Source organism: Arachis ipaensis, chromosome B2 (assembly GCF_059453495.1).
Source record: "Arachis ipaensis isolate K30076 ecotype BB chromosome B2, ASM5945349v1, whole genome shotgun sequence".
Lineage (NCBI taxonomy): Eukaryota > Viridiplantae > Streptophyta > Magnoliopsida > Fabales > Fabaceae > Arachis > Arachis ipaensis.
The window spans coordinates 35,172,695-35,191,978 of NC_142437.1; the positions used below are offsets into that span (position 1 = coordinate 35,172,695).

Below are 19,284 nucleotides of genomic sequence, written 5' to 3' on the forward strand. Positions count from 1 at the left end.
AGTTTCTTTATGAGTCTTGGCCGTGGCCCTAAGCACTTTGTTTTCCAGTATTACCACCAGATACATAAATGCAACAGACACATAATTGGGTGAACCTTTTCAGATTGTGACTCAGCTTTGCTAAAGTCCCCAATTAGAGGTGTCCAGGGTTCTTAAGCACACTCTTCTTTTGCTTTGGACCTTGACTTTAACCGCTCAGTCTCAAGTTTTCACTTGACACCTACACGCCACAAGCACATGGATAGGGACAGCTTGGTTTAGCCGCTTAGACCAGGATTTTATTCCTTTAGGCCCTCCTATCCACTGATGCTCAAAGCCTTGGGATCCTTTTTATTTGTCCTTGCCTTTTGGTTTTAAGGGTTATTGGCTTTTTCTGCTTGCTTTTTCTTTTTCTTTATAATTTTTTTTTTCGCCTATTTTTTTTTCGCCTATTTTTTTTTCTCTTTTTTTTTTTTCTGCAAGCTTTGCTCTTTGCTGCTTTTTCTTACTTCAAGAATCATTTTTATGATTTTTCAGATTATCAAATAACATGTCTCCTAGTCATCATTCTTTCAAGAGCCAACATATTTAACATTCTTAAACAACAACTTCAAAAGACATATGCACTGTTCAAGCATACATTCAGAAAACAGGAAGCATTGTCACCACATTAATATAATTAAGCTAAGTTCAAGGATAAATTCGAAACTCATGTACTTCTTGTTCTTTTGAATTAAAACATTTTTCATTTAAGAGAGGTGATGGATTCATAGGACATTCATATCTTTAAGACAAAGTTACTAACTATTAATGATCATGTAGTGAAGACACAAACATAGATAGGCACATAACATAGAAAACGAAAAACAGAAGAAAGAAGAACAAGGAATGAATCCACCTTAGTGATGGTGGCGTTTCCTTCTTGAGGAACCAATGATGTCCTTGAGCTCTTCTATGTCTCTTCCTTGTCTTTGTTGCTCCTCCCTCATTGCTTTTTGATCTTCCCTTATTTCATGAAGCATGATGGAATGCTCTTGATGTTCCACCCTTAGTTGTCCCATATTGGAACTCAATTCTCCTAGGGAGGTGTTGATTTGCTCCCAATAATTTTGTGGAGGAAAGTACATTTGAGGCATCTCCGGGATCTCATGGAAATGAGCTTCTTGCGCCTCTTGAGCTCCATGACTGGGCTCTCTTGCTTGCTCCATCTTTTTCTTGGTGATGGGCTTGTCCTCTTTGATGAGGATATCTCCCTCTATGTCAATCCCAGCCGAATTGCATAGGTGGCAAATGAGGTGAGGAAAGGCTAACCTTGCCATGGTGGAGGACTTGTCAGCCACCTTGTAGAGTTCTTGAGGTATAATCTCATGAACTTCCACCTCTTCTCCAATCATGATGCTATAGATCATGATGGCCCGGTCTATAGTAACTTCAGACCGGTTGCTAGTGGGAATGATTGAGCATTGAATAAACTCCAACCATCCTCTAGCTACAGGCTTGAGGTCCAATCTTCTTAGTTGAACCGGCTTGCCTTTGGAGTCAACCTTCCATTGAGCTCCTTCTACTCATATGTCCATAAGGACTTGGTCCAACCTTTGATCAAAGTTGACTCTCCTTGTGTAGGGGCGTGCGTTCTCTTCCATGTATGGCAAGTTGAACGCCAACCTCACATTTTCCGGACTAAAATCTAAGTATTTCCCCCGAACCATTGTAACATAGTTCTTTAGATCCGGGTTCTTACTTTGATCATGGTTCTTGGTGATCCATGCATTGGCATAGAACTCTTGAACCATTAGGATGCCGACTTGTTGGATGGGATTTGTTAGAACTTCCCAACCTCTTCTTTGAATTTCATGTCGGATATCCGGATACTCATTTTTTTTGAGTTTAAAAGGGACCTCAGGGATCACCTTCTTCTTGGCCACAACATCATAGAAGTGGTCTTGATGGGCTTTGGAGATGAACCTTTCCATCTCCCATGACTCGGATGTGGAAGCTTTTGTCTTCCCTTTCCCTCTTCTAGAGGATTCTCCAGTCTTAGATGCCATCAATGGTAATGGAAAAACAAAAAAAGCTATGCTTTTACCACACCAAACTTAGAATATTGCTCGCCCTCGAGCAATAAACAAAAGAATAGAAGAAGAAGAAGAAGAAATATGGAGAGGGAGAGGGAGATGTGGTTTCGGCCAAGAGGAGTGTAGAGGGGTGTGTTGTGTGAATTTGATGAAGAATGGAGGTCTTTATATAGGGAAGGGAGGGGGGGTTAAGGTTCGGCTATATGGTTGGGTTTGGGTGGGAAATTGGTTTTGAATTTTGAAGGTAGGTGGAATTTATGAGGTAGGTTTATGGGGAAGAGTGGATGGATGTGAGTGGTGAAGAGGTGATGGGGAAGAGAGATTGAGGTGATTGGTGAAGGGTTTTTGGGGAAGAGTGTTTATGGGGTTGTGTGAAAGAGAGTGGTGAGAAGAGGTGAGTGGAGGTAGGTGGGGATCCTGTGGGGTCCACAGATCCTGAGTGGATCCTGTGGGGTCCACAGATCCTGAGGTGTTCAAGGATTTACATCCCTGCACCCTTTAGGCATGTAAAAATGCCTTTGTACCCAACTCTGGGCGTTCAGCGCCAGGTTGGTGGCCATTTTGGGCGTTCAACGCCCATATGTGTGCCATTTCTGGCGTTGAATGCCAGAACCATGCCTGTTCTGGCGTTCAGCGCCCAGAAGCTGCCCATTTTGGGCGTTCAGTGCCAGAACCATGCTCTGTTCTGGCGCTGAACGCCAGACAGATGCTCCTCCAGGGTGTGATTTTTCTTCTGCTGTTTTTGATTCCGTTTTCAATTTTTATATTTATTTTGTGACTCCACATGATCATGAACCTAAGAAAACATGAAAAACAATAAAAAATAAGAATTAGATAAACATTGGGTTGCCTCCCAACAAGCGCTTCTTTAATGTCAATAGCTTGACAGTGAGCTCTCATGGAGCCTCACAGATGTGCAGAGCTTTGTTGAGACTCTCCAACACTAAACTTAGAGTTTGGATATGGGAGTTCAACACCAAACTTAGAGTTTGGTTGTGGCCTCCCAACACCAAACTTAGAGTTTGACTGTGGGGGCTCTGGTTGACTCTGCTTTGAGAGAAGCTTTTTCTGCTTCCTCTCCATGGTTGCAGAGGGAGATCCTTGAATTTTAAACACAAGGGAGTTTTCATTTCATTGAAGGAATATTTCACCTCTGTCAACATCAATCACAGCTCTTGCTGTGGCCAGGAAAGGTCTTCCTAGGATGATGGATTCATCCTCTTCCTTTCCAGTATCTAGGACTATGAAATCAGCAGGGATGTAAAGGCCTTCAACCTTTACTAACACGTCCTCTACTTGTCCATAAGCCTGTTTTCTTGAACTGTCTGCCATCTCTAATGAGATTTTAGCAGCTTGCACCCCATAGATTCCCAGTTTCTCTATTACAGAGAGGGGCATGAGGTTTATTCCTGAACCAAGGTCACACAGAGCCTTAAAGATCATGGTGCCTATGGTGCAGGGTATTATGAATTTTCCAGGATCCTGTCTCTTCTGAGGCAATGTCAGTTGATCCAGATCACTTAGTTCATTGATGAACAAGAGAGGTTCAACTTCCCAAGTATCAATGCCAAATAATTTGGCATTCAGCTTCATGATTGCACCAAGAAACTTGGCAGTTTGCTCTTCAGTAACATCCTCGTTCTCTTCAGAAGAGGAATATTCATTAGAGCTCATGAAGGTCATAAGGAGGTTCAATGGAATCTCTATGGTCTCTAGATGAGCCTCAGAGTCCTTTGGTTCCTCAGAGGGAAGCTCCTTATTGATCACTGGACGTCCCAGGAGGCCTTCCTCCTTAGGATTCGCGTCCTCTCCTCTCCTCACAGGTTCGGACATGGCGCTTATGTCAATGGCCTTGCATTCTCCTTTTGGGTTCTCTTCTGTATTGCTTGGGAGAATACTAGGAGGGATTTCAGTGATCCTTTTACTCAGCTGGCCCACTTGTGCTTCCAGATTTCTAATGGAAGACCTTGTTTCATTCATGAAACTTACAGTGGCCTTTGATAGATCAGAGACTAGATTTGCTAAATTAGAAGCATTTTGTTCAGAGTTTTCTCTCTGTTGCTGAGTTGATGATGGAAAAGGCTTGCTATTGCTAAACCTGTTTCTTCCACCATTATTAAAGCCTTGTTGGGGCTTTTGATCCTTCCATGAGAAATTTGGATGATTTCTCCATGTTGAGTTATAGGTGTTTCCATAAGGTTCACCTAAGTAATTTACCTCTGCTATTGCAGGGTTCTCAGGATCATAGGCTTCTTCCTCAGAAGATGCCTCTTGAGTACTGTTAGATGCAGCTTGCATTCCATGCAGACTCTGAGAAATCATATTGACTTGCTGAGTCAATATTTTGTTCTGAGCCAATATGGCATTCAGAGTATCAGCTTCAAGAACTCCCTTCTTCATAGGCATCCCATTACTCACAGGATTCCTTTCAGAAGTGTACATGAACTGGTTATTAGCAACCATGTCAATGAGTTCTTGAGCTTCTGCAGGCGTTTTCTTTAGGTGAATGGATCCACCTGCAGAAGTATCCAATGACATCTTAGATAACTCAGACAGATCATCATAGAATATATCCAGGATGGTCCATTCTGAAAGCATGTCAGAAGGACACTTTTTGGTCAACTGTTTGTATCTTTCCCAAGCTTCATAGAGGGATTCACCTTCTTTCTGCCTGAAGGTTTGAACATCAGCTCTAAGCTTGCTCAGCTTTTGAGGAGGAAAGTACTTGGCTAAGAAAGCCGTGACCAGCTTATCCCAAGAGTTCAGGCTGTCTTTAGGTTGAGAATCCAACCATAATCTAGCTCTGTCTCTTACAGCAAAAGGGAAAAGCATGAGCCTGTAGACTTCAGGATCTACTCCATTAGTCTTAACAGTATCACATATCTGCAAGAATTCAGTTAAGAACTGAAAAGGATCTTCAGATGGAAGTCCATGAAACTTGCAGTTCTGCTGCATCAGAGAAACTAATTGAGGTTTCAGCTCAAAGTTGTTTGCTCCAATGGCAGGAATGGAGATGCTTCTTCCATGTAAATTGGAATTAGGTGCAGTAAAGTCACCAAGCATTCTCCTTGCATTGTTGTTGGGTTCGGCTGCCATCTCCTTTACCTATTCGAAATTTTCAATTAAGTTGTCTCTGGATTGTTGTAATTTAGCTTCTCTTAATTTTCTCTTCAGAGTCCTTTCAGGTTCTGGATCAGCTTCAACAAGAATGCCTTTTTCTCTGTCCCTGCTCATAAGAAAGAGAAGAGAACAAGAAAAGAAGAGGAATTCTCTATGTCACAGTAAAGAGGTTCCTTATTGTTAGTAGAAGAAAAGAAGAAGAAATTCGAACACAGATAGAAGAGGGGGTTCGAATTTGGTGATGATGTGAGGAAGAGATGTTAGTTAATGAATGAATAAATAGAATAAGATGAGAGAGAAGGAGGGAATTTTCGAAATTAATATTTTGAAAAAGAGTTAGTGATTTTCGAAAATGGTTTTTGAAAAATGTTAGTAATTTTCGAAAATTTTTGAAATCAAAAATAAAAAATAAAAATAATTAGTTAATTAAAAAGGAATTTTTGAAAAAGAGGGAAGATATTTTCGAAAATGAGAGAGAGAGTGTTAGTTAGGTGGTTTTGAAAAAGTTAAGAAACAAACAAAAAGTTAGTTAGTTAGTTGAAACAAATTTTGAAAAGATAAGAAGTTAGGAAGTTAGAAAAGATATTTTGAAAAGATATTTTTGAAAAAGATAAGATAAGAAGATATTTTTGAAAAGATATGATTGAAATTAGTTTTGAAAAAGATTTGATTTTTAAAATCTCAATTAATGACTTGATTCATAAGAAATCACAAGATATGATTCTAGAACTTAAAGTTTGAATCTTTCTTAACAAGCAAGTAACAAACTTGAAATTTCTGAATCAAAACATTAATTGATTATGTTATTTTCGAAAATTTGATATAAAAATAAGAAAAATATTTTTGAAAAATATTTTTGGAATTTTCGAAAATAACTAAGAATTTTGAAAAAGATTTGATTTTTGAAAAAGATTTTGAAAAAGATAAGATTTTCAAATTGAAAATTTGATTTGACTCATAAGAAACAACTTGATTTTAAAAATTTTTGAAAAAGTCAACTCAAATTTTTGAATTTGATGAGAGAAAAAGGGAAAGATATTTTTTTTTTATTTTTGAATTTTTATGATGCAAGGGAAAAACAAGAAAAATGATGCAATGCATGAAATTTTTAGATCAAACAATGAATGCATGCATGAATGATATGAGTGTCAAGATGAACACCAAGAACACTTTGAATGTCAAGATGAACATCAAGAACATATTTTTGAAAAATTTTTAATGAAAAGAAAACATGCAAGACACCAAACTTAGAATTCTTTAATGGTTACGCACTAAGAATTCAAGAACGCATATGATAAACATGAAAAGACACAAAACAAAAAATCATCAAGATCAAACAAGAAGACTTACCAAGAACAACTTGAAGATCATGAAGAACACTATGAATTAATGCTATTTTCGAAAAAATGCAAGATGCATATGCAATTGACACCAAACTTATAACATGACTCAAGACTCAAACAAGAAACAGAAAAATATTTTTGATTTTTATGATTTTCTAATTTTTTTTTTGGATTTTTTTGAAAATTATATGAAAAGAAAGAAAAAATGAGGATTCCAAAATTTTTAATATGAATTCCAGGAATCTTGCCATGTTAGTCTAAAGCTTCAGTCCAGGAATTAGACATGGCTCACTAGCCAGCCAAGCTTTCAATGAAAGCTCCAGTCCAAAACACTAGACATGGCCAATGGCCAGCCAAGCTTCAGCATTTAACACGAGAGTATATTGCTCTTGATAACAAATTGCAAGCCTCAGTCCAAATAAATTTAGACATGGCTTTACAGCCAGCCAGGCTTTACATGCTTCATGAAACACTAGAATTCATTCTTAAAAATTTTGAATAAAAAAATTTTTTTTTTTTGAAAACATTTTTTTTCGAAAACAGATGAGAGAATTTTGAACTATTTTTTTGAAAAATTTTTTGAAAAGAGAATAAAAAGAAAATTACCTAATCTGAGCAACAGGATGAACCGTTAGTTGTCCAAACTGGAACAATCCCCGGCAATGGCGCCAAAAACTTGGTGCACGAAATTGTGATGTCCAGGCTCAAACTATTCCTGGCACGTGAGCAACTTGGTACGCGTAATCGTGATTACACATTCATAATATGTCACAACTTCGATACAACTAACCAGCAAGTGCACTGGGTCGTCCAAGTAATACCTTACGTGAGTAAGGGTCGAATCCCACGGAGATTGTTGGTATGAAGCAAGCTATGGTTACCTTGTAAATCTCAGTCAGGCAGATATAAAGTGATAATGGTGTTTTCGAATAATAATTAATAGAATAGGCATAGAAATACTTATGTAATTCATTGGTGAGAGTTTCAGATAAGCGAATGGAGATGCTTTCGTTCCTCTGAACCTCTGCTTTCCTGCTATCTTCATTCAATCAGTCTTACTCCTTTCCATGGCTGGCTTTATGTGATACATCACCACTGTCAATGGCTACTTTCGGTCATCTCTCGGGAAAATGATCCAATGCCCTGTCACGGCACGGCTAATCGTCTGGAGGCATCACCCTTGCCAATGGCTTTATCTTATCCTCTCAGTGAATAATATGCTCACGCACCCTGTCACGGCACGGCTATTCATCTGTCGGTTCTCGATCATGCTGGAATAGGATTTACTATCCTTTTGCGTCTGTCACTAACGCCCTGCAATCGCGAGTTAGGAGCTCGTCACAGTCATTCAATCATTGAATCCTACTCGGAATACCACATACAAGGTTTAGACTTTCCGGATTCTCTTGAATGCCGCCATCATTCTAGCTTACGCCACGAAGATTCTGGTTAGGAGATCTAAGAGATACTCATTCTAGCTTAATTCATGTAGAACAGAAGTGTTTGTCAGGCACGCGTTCATAGGGGAGAAGGATGATGAGCGTCACACATAATCATCACCTTCATCACGTTCTTGGGTGCGAATGGATATCTTAGAAGCGAAATAAGATGAATTGAATAGAAAACAGTAGTACTTTGCATTAATCTTTGAGGAACAGTAGAGCTCCACACCTTAATCTATGGAGTGTAGAAACTCTACCGTTGAAAATACATAAGTGAAGGGCCAGGCATGGCCGAGATGGCCAGCCCCCTAAAACGTGATCAATAGTCTCCTAAGATGAACAATGGATTAAAACTGAGACCAAAGATGGTCAAAAAGACTAGTAAAAGGTCCTATTTATAATAAACTAGTCACTAGGGTTTACATGAGTAAGTAATTGATGCATAAATCCACTTCCGGGGCCCACTTGGTGTGTGTTTAGGCTGAGCTTAAGTGTTGCACGTGCAGAGGCCATTTGTAGAGTTGAACGCCAGCTTTTGTGCCAGTTTGGGCGTTCAACTCTGGTTTTGGCTCCTTTTCTGGCGCTGGACGCCAGATTTGGGTAGAAAGCTGGCGTTGAACGCCAGTTTACGTCGTCTATTCTTGGCGAAAGTATGGACTATTATATATTGCTGGAAAGCCCTGGATGTCTACCTTCCAAAGCAATTGGAAGCGCGCCATTTCGAGTTCTGTAGCTCCAGAAAATTTACTTTGAGTGCAGGGAGGTCAGAATCCAACAGCATCAGCAGTCCTTTTTCAACCTCTGAATCTGATTTCTGCTCAAGTCCCTCAATTTCAGCCAGAAAATACCTGAAATCACAGAAAAACACACAAACTCATAGTAAAGTCCAGAAATGTGAATTTAACATAAAAACTAATGAAAACATCCCTAAAAGTAACTAGATCCTACTAAAAACATACTAAAAATAATGCCAAAAAGCGTATAAATTATCCGCTCATCACAACACCAAACTTAAATTGTTGCTTGTCCCCAAGCAACTGAAAATCAAATAGGATAAAAAGAAGAGAATATACTATAAATTCTAAACTATCAATGAAACATAGCTGCAATCATATGAGCGGGACTTATAGCTTTTGCCTCTTGAATAGTTTTGGCATCTCGCTTTATCCATTGAGGTTCAGAATGATTGGCATCTATAGGAACTTCAGATTTTGAATAGTGTTATTGACTCTCCTAGTTCAGTATGATGATTCTTGAACACAGCTTCTTTATGAGTCTTGGCCATGGCCCTAAGCACTTTGTTTTCCAGTATTACCACCAGATACATAAATTCCACAGGCACATAATTGGGTGAACCTTTTCAGATTGTGACTCAGCTTTGCTAAAGTCCCCAATTAGAGGTGTCCAGGGTTCTTAAGCACACTCTTCTTTTGCTTTGGACCTTGACTTTAACCGCTCAGTCTCAAGTTTTCACTTGACACCTACACGCCACAAGCACATGGATAGGGACAACTTGGTTTAGCCGCTTAGACCAGGATTTTATTCCTTTAGGCCCTCCTATGCACTGATGCTCAAAGCCTTGGGATCCTTTTTATTTGCCCTTGCCTTTTGGTTTTAAGGGTTATTGGCTTTTTCTGCTTGCTTTTTCTTTTTCTTTATAATTTTTTTTTTGCCTATTTTTTTTTCTCTTTTTTTTTTTCTGCAAGCTTTGCTCTTTGCTGCTTTTTCTTGCTTCAAGAATCATTTTTATGATTTTTCAGATTATCAAATAACATGTCTCCTAGTCATCATTCTTTCAAGAGCCAACATATTTAACATTCTTAAACAACAACTTCAAAAGACATATGCACTGTTCAAGCATACATTCAGAAAACAGGAAGCATTGTCACCACATTAATATAATTAAGCTAAGTTCAAGGATAAATTCGAAACTCATGTACTTCTTGTTCTTTTGAATTAAAACATTTTTCATTTAAGAGAGGTGATGGATTCATAGGACATTCATATCTTTAAGACAAAGTTACTAACTATTAATGATCATGTAGTGAAGACACAAACATAGATAGGCACATAACATAGAAAACGAAAAACAGAAGAAAGAAGAACAAGGAATGAATCCACCTTAGTGATGGTGGCGTTTCCTTCTTGAGGAACCAATGATGTCCTTGAGCTCTTCTATGTCTCTTCCTTGTCTTTGTTGCTCCTCCCTCATTGCTTTTTGATCTTCCCTTATTTCATGAAGCATGATGGAGTGCTCTTGATGTTCCACCCTTAGTTGTCCCATATTGGAACTCAATTCTCCTAGGGAGGTGTTGATTTGCTCCCAATAATTTTGTGGAGGAAAGTGCATTTGAGGCATCTCCGGGATCTCATGGAAATGAGCTTCTTGCGCCTCTTGAGCTCCATGACTGGGCTCTCTTGCTTGCTCCATCTTTTTCTTGGTGATGGGCTTGTCCTCTTTGATGAGGATATCTCCCTCTATGTCAATCCCAGCCGAATTGCATAGGTGGCAAATGAGGTGAGGAAAGGCTAACCTTGCCATGGTGGAGGACTTGTCAGCCACCTTGTAGAGTTCTTGAGGTATAATCTCATGAACTTCCACCTCTTCTCCAATAATGATGCTATGGATCATGATGGCCCGGTCTATAGTAACTTCAGACCGGTTGCTAGTGGGAATGATTGAGCATTCAATAAACTCCAACCATCCTCTAGCTACAGGCTTGAGGTCCAATCTTCTTAGTTGAACCGGCTTGCCTTTGGAGTCAACCTTCCATTGAGCTCCTTCTACACATATGTCCATAAGGACTTGGTCCAACCTTTGATCAAAGTTGACTCTCCTTGTGTAGGGGCGTGTGTTCTCTTCCATGTATGGCAAGTTGAACGCCAACCTCACATTTTCCGGACTAAAATCTAAGTATTTCCCCCGAACCATTGTAACATAGTTCTTTGGATCCGGGTTCTTACTTTGATCATGGTTCTTGGTGATCCATGCATTGGCATAGAACTCTTGAACCATTAGGATGCCGACTTGTTGGATGGGATTTGTTAGAACTTCCCAACCTCTTCTTTGAATTTCATGTCGGATCTCCGGATACTCATTTCTTTTGAGTTTAAAAGGGACCTCAGGGATCACCTTCTTCTTGGCCACAACATCATAGAAGTGGTCTTGATGGGCTTTGGAGATGAACCTTTCCATCTCCCATGACTCGGATGTGGAAGCTTTTGTCTTCCCTTTCCCTCTTCTAGAGGATTCTCCAGTCTTAGATGCCATCAATGGTAATGGAAAAACAAAAAAAGCTATGCTTTTACCACACCAAACTTAGAATATTGCTCGCCCTCGAGCAATAAACAAAAGAATAGAAGAAGAAGAAGAAGAAATATGGAGAGGGAGAGGGAGATGTGGTTTCGGCCAAGAGGAGTGTAGAGGGGTGTGTTGTGTGAATTTGATGAAGAATGGAGGTCTTTATATAGGGAAGGGAGGGGGGTTAAGGTTCGGCTATATGGTTGGGTTTGGGTGGGAAATTGGTTTTGAATTTTGAAGGTAGGTGGAGTTTATGAGGTAGGTTTATGGGGAAGAGTGGATGGATGTGAGTGGTGAAGAGGTGATGGGGAAGAGAGATTGAGGTGATTGGTGAAGGGTTTTTAGGGAAGAGTGTTTATGGGGTTGTGTGAAAGAGAGTGGTGAGAAGAAGTGAGTGGAGGTAGGTGGGGATCCTGTGGGGTCCACAGATCCTGAGTGGATCCTGTGGGGTCCACAGATCCTGAGGTGTTCAAGGATTTACATCCCTGTACCCTTTAGGCATGTAAAAATGCCTTTGTACCCAACTCTGGGCGTTCAGCGCCAGGTTGGTGGCCATTTTGGGCGTTCAACGCCCATTTGTGTGCCATTTCTGGCGTTGAACGCCAGAACCATGCCTGTTCTGGCGTTCAGCGCCCAGAAGCTGCCCATTTTGGGCGTTCAACGCCAGAACCATGCTCTGTTCTGGCGCTGAACGCCAGACAGATGCTCCTCTAGGGTGTGATTTTTCTTCTGCTGTTTTTGATTCCGTTTTCAATTTTTATATTTATTTTGTGACTCCACATGATCATGAACCTAAGAAAACATGAAAAACAATAAAAAATAAGAATTAGATAAACATTGGGTTGCCTCCCAACAAGCGCTTCTTTAATGTCAATAGCTTGACAGTGAGCTCTCATGGAGCCTCACAGATGTGCAGAGCTTTGTTGAGACTCTCCAACACTAAACTTAGAGTTTGGATATGGGAGTTCAACACCAAACTTAGAGTTTGGTTGTGGCCTCCCAACACCAAACTTAGAGTTTGACTGTGGGGGCTCTGGTTGACTCTGCTTTGAGAGAAGCTTTTTCTGCTTCCTCTCCATAGTTTCAGAGGGAGATCCTTGAGTTTTAAACACAAGGGAGTTCTCATTCCATTGAAGGAATATTTCACCTCTGTCAACATCAATCACAGCTCTTGCTGTGGCCAGGAAAGGTCTTCCTAGGATGATGGATTCATCCTCTTCCTTTCCAGTATCCAGGACTATGAAATCAGCAGGGATGTAAAGGCCTTCAACCTTTACTAACACGTCCTCTACTTGTCCATAAGCCTGTTTTCTTGAACTGTCTGCCATCTCTAACAAGATTTTAGCAGCTTGCACCCCATAGATTCCCAGTTTCTCTATTACAGAGAGGGGCATGAGGTTTATTCCTGAACCAAGGTCACACAGAGCCTTAAAGATCATGGTGACTATGGTGCAGGGTATTATGAACTTTCCAGGATCCTGTCTCTTCTGAGGCAATGTCAGTTGATCCAGATCACTTAGTTCATTGATGAACAAGGGAGGTTCAACTTCCCAAGTATCAATGCCAAATAATTTGGCATTCAGCTTCATGATTGCACCAAGAAACTTGGCAGTTTGCTCTTCAGTAACATCCTCGTTCTCTTCAGAAGAGGAATATTCATCAGAGCTCATGAAGGTCATAAGGAGGTTCAATGGAATCTCTATGGTCTCTAGATGAGCCTCAGAGTCCTTTGGTTCCTTAGAGGGAAGCTCCTTATTGATCACTGGACGTCCCAGGAGGCCTTCCTCCTTGGGATTCGCGTCCTCTCCTCTCCTCACAGGTTCGGCCATGGCGCTTATGTCAATGGCCTTGCATTCTCCTTTTGGGTTCTCTTCTGTATTGCTTGGGAGAATACTAGGAGTGATTTCAGTGATCCTTTTACTCAGCTGGCCCACTTGTGCTTCCAGATTTCTAATGGAAGACCTTGTTTCATTCATGAAACTTACAGTGGCCTTAGATAGATCAGAGACTAGATTTGCTAAATTAGAAGCATTTTGTTCAGAGTTCTCTCTCTGTTGCTGAGTTGATGATGGAAAAGGCTTGCTATTGCTAAACCTGTTTCTTCCACCATTATTAAAGCCTTGTTGGGGCTTTTGATCCTTCCATGAGAAATTTGGATGATTTCTCCATGTTGAGTTATAGGTGTTTCCATAAGGTTCACCTAAGTAATTTACCTCTGCTATTGCAGGGTTCTCAAGATCATAGGCTTCTTCCTCAGAAGATGCCTCTTGAGTACTGTTGGATGCAGCTTGCATTCCATGCAGACTCTGAGAAATCATATTGACTTGCTGAGTCAATATTTTGTTCTGAGCCAATATGGCATTCAGAGTATCAGCTTCAAGAACTCCCTTCTTCATAGGCATCCCATTACTCACAGGATTCCTTTCAGAAGTGTACATGAACTGGTTATTAGCAACCATGTCAATGAGTTCTTGAGCTTCTGCAAGCGTTTTCTTTAGGTGAATGGATCCACCTGCAGAAGTATCCAATGACATCTTAGATAACTCAGACAGACCATCATAGAATATATCCAGGATGGTCCATTCTGAAAGCATGTCAGAAGGACACTTTTTGGTCAACTGTTTGTATATTTTCCAAGCTTCATAGAGGGATTCACCTTCTTTCTGCCTGAAGGTTTGAACATCAGCTCTAAGCTTGCTCAGCTTTTGAGGAGGAAAGTACTTGGCTAAGAAAGCCGTGACCAGCTTATCCCAAGAGTTCAGGCTGTCTTTAGGTTGAGAATCCAACCATAATCTAGCTCTGTCTCTTACAGCAAAAGGGAAAAGCATGAGCCTGTAGACTTCAGGATCTACTCCATTAGTCTTAACAGTATCACATATCTGCAAGAATTCAGTTAAGAACTGAAAAGGATCTTCAGATGGAAGTCCATGAAACTTGCAGTTCTGCTGCATCAGAGAAACTAATTGAGGTTTCAGCTGAAAGTTGTTTGCTCCAATGGCAGGAATGGAGATGCTTCTTCCATGTAAATTGGAATTAGGTGCAGTAAAGTCACCAAGCATTCTCCTTGCATTGTTGTTGGGTTCGGCTGCCATCTCCTTTACCTGTTCGAAATTTTCAATTAAGTTGTCTCTGGATTGTTGTAATTTAGCTTCTCTTAATTTTCTCTTCAGAGTCCTTTCAGGTTCTGGATCAGCTTCAACAAGAATGCCTTTTTCTCTGTCCCTGCTCATAAGAAAGAGAAGAGAACAAGAAAAGAAGAGGAATCCTCTATGTCACAGTAAAGAGGTTCCTTATTGTTAGTAGAAGAAAAGAAGAAGAAATTCGAACACAGATAGAAGAGGGGGTTCGAATTTGGTGATGATGTGAGGAAGAGATGTTAGTTAATGAATGAATAAATAGAATAAGATGAGAGAGAAGGAGGGAATTTTCGAAATTAATATTTTGAAAAAGAGTTAGTGATTTTCGAAAATGGTTTTTGAAAAATGTTAGTAATTTTCGAAAATTTTTGAAATAAAAAATAAAAAATAAAAATAATTAGTTAATTAAAAAGGAATTTTTGAAAAAGAGGGAAGATATTTTCGAAAATGAGAGAGAGAGAGTTAGTTAGGTGGTTTTGAAAAAGTTAAGAAACAAACAAAAAGTTAGTTAGTTAGTTGAAACAAATTTTGAAAAGATAAGAAGTTAGGAAGTTAGAAAAGATATTTTGAAAAGATATTTTTGAAAAAGATAAGATAAGAAGATATTTTTGAAAAGATATGATTGAAATTATTTTTGAAAAAGATTTGATTTTTAAAATCTCAATTAATGACTTGATTCATAAGAAATCACAAGATATTATTCTAGAACTTAAAGTTTGAATCTTTCTTAACAAGCAAGTAACAAACTTGAAATTTCTGAATCAAAACATTAATTGATTATGTTATTTTCGAAAATTTGATATAAAAATAAGAAAAATATTTTTGAAAAATATTTTTGGAATTTTCGAAAATAACTAAGAATTTTGAAAAAGATTTGATTTTTGAAAAAGATTTTGAAAAAGATAAGATTTTCAAATTGAAAATTTGATTTGACTCATAAGAAACAACTTGATTTTAAAAATTTTTGAAAAAGTCAACTCAAATTTTCGAATTTGATGAGAGAAAAAGGGAAAGATATTTTTTTTTTATTTTTGAATTTTTATGATGCAAGGGAAAAACAAGAAAAATGATGCAATGCATGAAATTTTTAGATCAAACAATGAATGCATGCATGAATGATATGAGTGTCAAGATGAACACCAAGAACACTTTGAATGTCAAGATGAACATCAAGAACATATTTTTGAAAAATTTTTAATGCAAAGAAAACATGCAAGACACCAAACTTAGAATTCTTTAATGGTTACGCACTAAGAATTCAAGAATGCATATGATAAACATGAAAAGACACAAAACAAAAAATCATCAAGATCAAACAAGAAGACTTACCAAGAACAACTTGAATATCATGAAGAACACTATGAATGCATGCTATTTTCGAAAAAATGCAAGATGCATATGCAATTGACACCAAACTTATAACATGACTCAAGACTCAAACAAGAAACAGAAAAATATTTTTGATTTTTATGATTTTCTAATTTTTTTTTTGGATTTTTTTGAAAATTATATGAAAAAGAAAGAAAAAATGAGGATTCCAAAATTTTTAATATGAATTCCAGGAATCTTGCCATGTTAGTCTAAAGCTTCAGTCCAGGAATTAGACATGGCTCATTAGCCAGCCAAGCTTTCAATGAAAGCTCCAGTCCAAAACACTAGACATGGCCAATGGCCAGCCAAGCTTCAGCATTTAACACGAGAGTATATTTCTCTTGATAACAAATTGCAAGCCTCAGTCCAAATAAATTTAGACATGGCTTTACAGCCAGCCAGGCTTTACATGCTTCATGAAACACTAGAATTCATTCTTAAAAATTTTGAATAAAAAAAAATTTTTTTTTGAAAACATTTTTTTTCGAAAACAGATGAGAGAATTTTGAACTATTTTTTTGAAAAATTTTTTGAAAAGAGAATAAAAAGAAAATTACCTAATCTGAGCAACAGGATGAACCGTTAGTTGTCCAAACTCGAACAATCCCCGGCAACGGCGCCAAAAACTTGGTGCACGAAATTGTGATGTCCAGGCTCAAACTATTCCTGGCACGTGAGCAACTTGGTACGCGTAATCGTGATTACACATTCATAATATGTCACAACTTCGATACAACTAACCAGCAAGTGCACTGGGTCGTCCAAGTAATACCTTACGTGAGTAAGGGTCGAATCCCACGGAGATTGTTGGTATGAAGCAAGCTATGGTTACCTTGTAAATCTCAGTCAGGCAGATATAAAGTGATAATGGTGTTTTCGAATAATAATTAATAGAATAGGGATAGAAATACTTATGTAATTCATTGGTGAGAGTTTCAGATAAGCGAATGGAGATGCTTTCGTTCCTCTGAACCTCTGCTTTCCTGCTATCTTCATCCAATCAGTCTTACTCCTTTCCATGGCTGGCTTTATGTGATACATCACCACTGTCAATGGCTACTTTCGGTCATCTCTCGGGAAAATGATCCAATGCCCTGTCACGGCACGGCTAATCGTCTGGAGGCATCACCCTTGCCAATGGCTTCATCTTATCCTCTCAGTGAATAATATGCTCACGCACCCTATTGCGGCACGGCTATTCATCTGTCGGTTCTCGATCATGCTGGAATAGGATTTACTATCCTTTTGCGTCTGTCACTAACGCCCTGCAATCGCGAGTTAGGAGCTCGTCACAGTCATTTAATCATTGAATCCTACTCGGAATACCACAGACAAGGTTTAGACTTTCCGGATTCTCTTGAATGCCGCCATCATTCTAGCTTACGCCACGAAGATTCTGGTTAGGAGATCTAAGAGATACTCATTCTAGCTTAATTCATGTAGAACAGAAGTGTTTGTCAGGCACGCGTTCATAGGGGAGAAGGATGATGAGCGTCACACATAATCATCACCTTCATCATGTTCTTGGGTGCGAATGGATATCTTAGAAGCGAAATAAGATGAATTAAATAGAAAACAGTAGTACTTTGCATTAATCTTTGAGGAACAGCAGAGCTCCACACCTTAATCTATGGAGTGTAGAAACTCTACCGTTGAAAATACATAAGTGAAGGGCCAGGCATGGCCGAGATGGCCAGCCCCCTAAAACATGATCAATAGTCTCCTAAGATGAACAATGGATTAAAACTGAGACCAAAGATGGTCAAAAAGACTAGTAAAAGGTCCTATTTATAATAAACTAGTCACTAGGGTTTACATGAGTAAGTAATTGATGCATAAATCCACTTCCGGGGCCCACTTGGTGTGTGTTTGGGCTGAGCTTAAGTGTTGCACGTGCAGAGGCCATTTGTGGAGTTGAACGCTAGCTTTTGTGCCAGTTTGGGCGTTCAACTCTGGTTTTGGCTCCTTTTCTGGCGCTAGACGCCAGATTTGGGTAGAAAGCTGGCGTTGAACGCCAGTTTACGTCGTCTATTCTTGGCCAAAGTATAGACTATTATATATTTCTGGAAAGCCCTGGATGTCTACTTTTTAAAGCAATTGGAAGCGCGCCATTTCGAGTTCTGTAGCTCCAGAAAATCCACTTTGAGTGCAGGGAGGTCAGAATCCAACAGCATCAGCAGTCCTTTTTCAACCTCTGAATCTGATTTCTGCTCAAGTCCCTCAATTTCAGCCAGAAAATACCTGAAATCACAGAAAAACACACAAACTCATAGTAAAGTCCAGAAATGTGAATTTAACATAAAAACTAATGAAAACATCCCTAAAAGTAACTAGATCCTACTAAAAACATACTAAAAACAATGCCAAAAAGCGTATAAATTATCCGCTCATCATTTCTCATGCATTAAAATATCCATATGTGAAAGCCTAAGTCTTTGCTAAAGGTAATAAAACTAAAAAAAAAAGACAATGATTAAATGATTTATCAGATTGCTTGGAGCTAGTAACCCTTTGTGCAGAAGGTGAGAATGTGCTTTGAAATGAGATTTTGGTGGAACACCAAACTTAGAATCCTTTATTCTCCCTTAAATTGTTTTGGTGTGAAACACCAAACTTAGCTCCTTGCAATACATACCAATCATTCAACCTTTTTATTGAAATAGCTATAAAACAAAAATTACCTCAGGTTGGGTTGCCTCCCAACAAGCGCTTCTTTATTGTCATTAGCTTGACATTCTTTAATTCTTTTCAAGAAGGTTGTAGGTTCTGAACCTCTTTTTCCTTATCCCATTGTCCTCCCAAGTACAGCTTTGCTCTGTGACTGTTTGCTGTAAATTGACTCTTTGTTGCTTCATCTAGTAATTCAATAATCCCATAAGGAAAAACCTTTGTCACCAAGTACGGGCCAGTCCACTTAGACTTAAGTTTGCCAGGGAAGATCTTAAGCCTTGAGTTATACAGGAGCACTTGTTGTCCTGGCTTGAACTCCTTCTTTGTGATCTTCTTATCATGCCACCTCTTAGCTCTTTCCTTGTATATCTTAGCACTCTCATAGGCTTCTAGCCTGAATTCATCTAACTCATTTAGTTGTAACAACCTTTTCTCTCCTGCAGCTTGGGAATTAAGGTTGAGGAGTTTAGTGGCCCCAAAAGCTCTGTGTTCCAGTTCTACAGGGAGGTGACAGGATTTGCCATATAATAACTGAAAGGGTGACTTGCCAATAGGGGTTTTGTAAGCTGTCCTATATGCCCATAAGGCATCTTCTAACTTCCTAGCCCAATCCTTTCTCGTGCTTCCCACTGTTTTCTCTAGGATCTTCTTCAGTTCCCTATTTGCGAGTTCAGCCTGGCCATTAGTCTGAGGGTGGTAAGGTGTGGCTACTTTATGGATTACTCCATATTTGTGGAGGAGTTTCTCCATCTGTTTGTTGCAAAAGTGACCACCACCATCACTAACTAGCCCCTTGGGCACTCCATATCTTGTGAAAATGTGCTTTTTAAGGAATTGGAGGACAAT

The 19,284-nt window shown here is 39.1% G+C and overlaps 1 non-coding gene across 1 annotated transcript; it reads left to right on the plus strand.

Annotated features, from left to right (window-relative positions):
* The first annotated feature begins 4,646 nt into the window (after positions 1 to 4,646).
* On the plus strand, positions 4,647 to 4,754 carry LOC148573566 (small nucleolar RNA R71). Its single transcript, XR_015906122.1, has one exon. It is a non-coding gene; the product is annotated as a small nucleolar RNA R71 (small nucleolar RNA).
* The last annotated feature ends 14,530 nt before the right edge of the window (positions 4,755 to 19,284 follow it).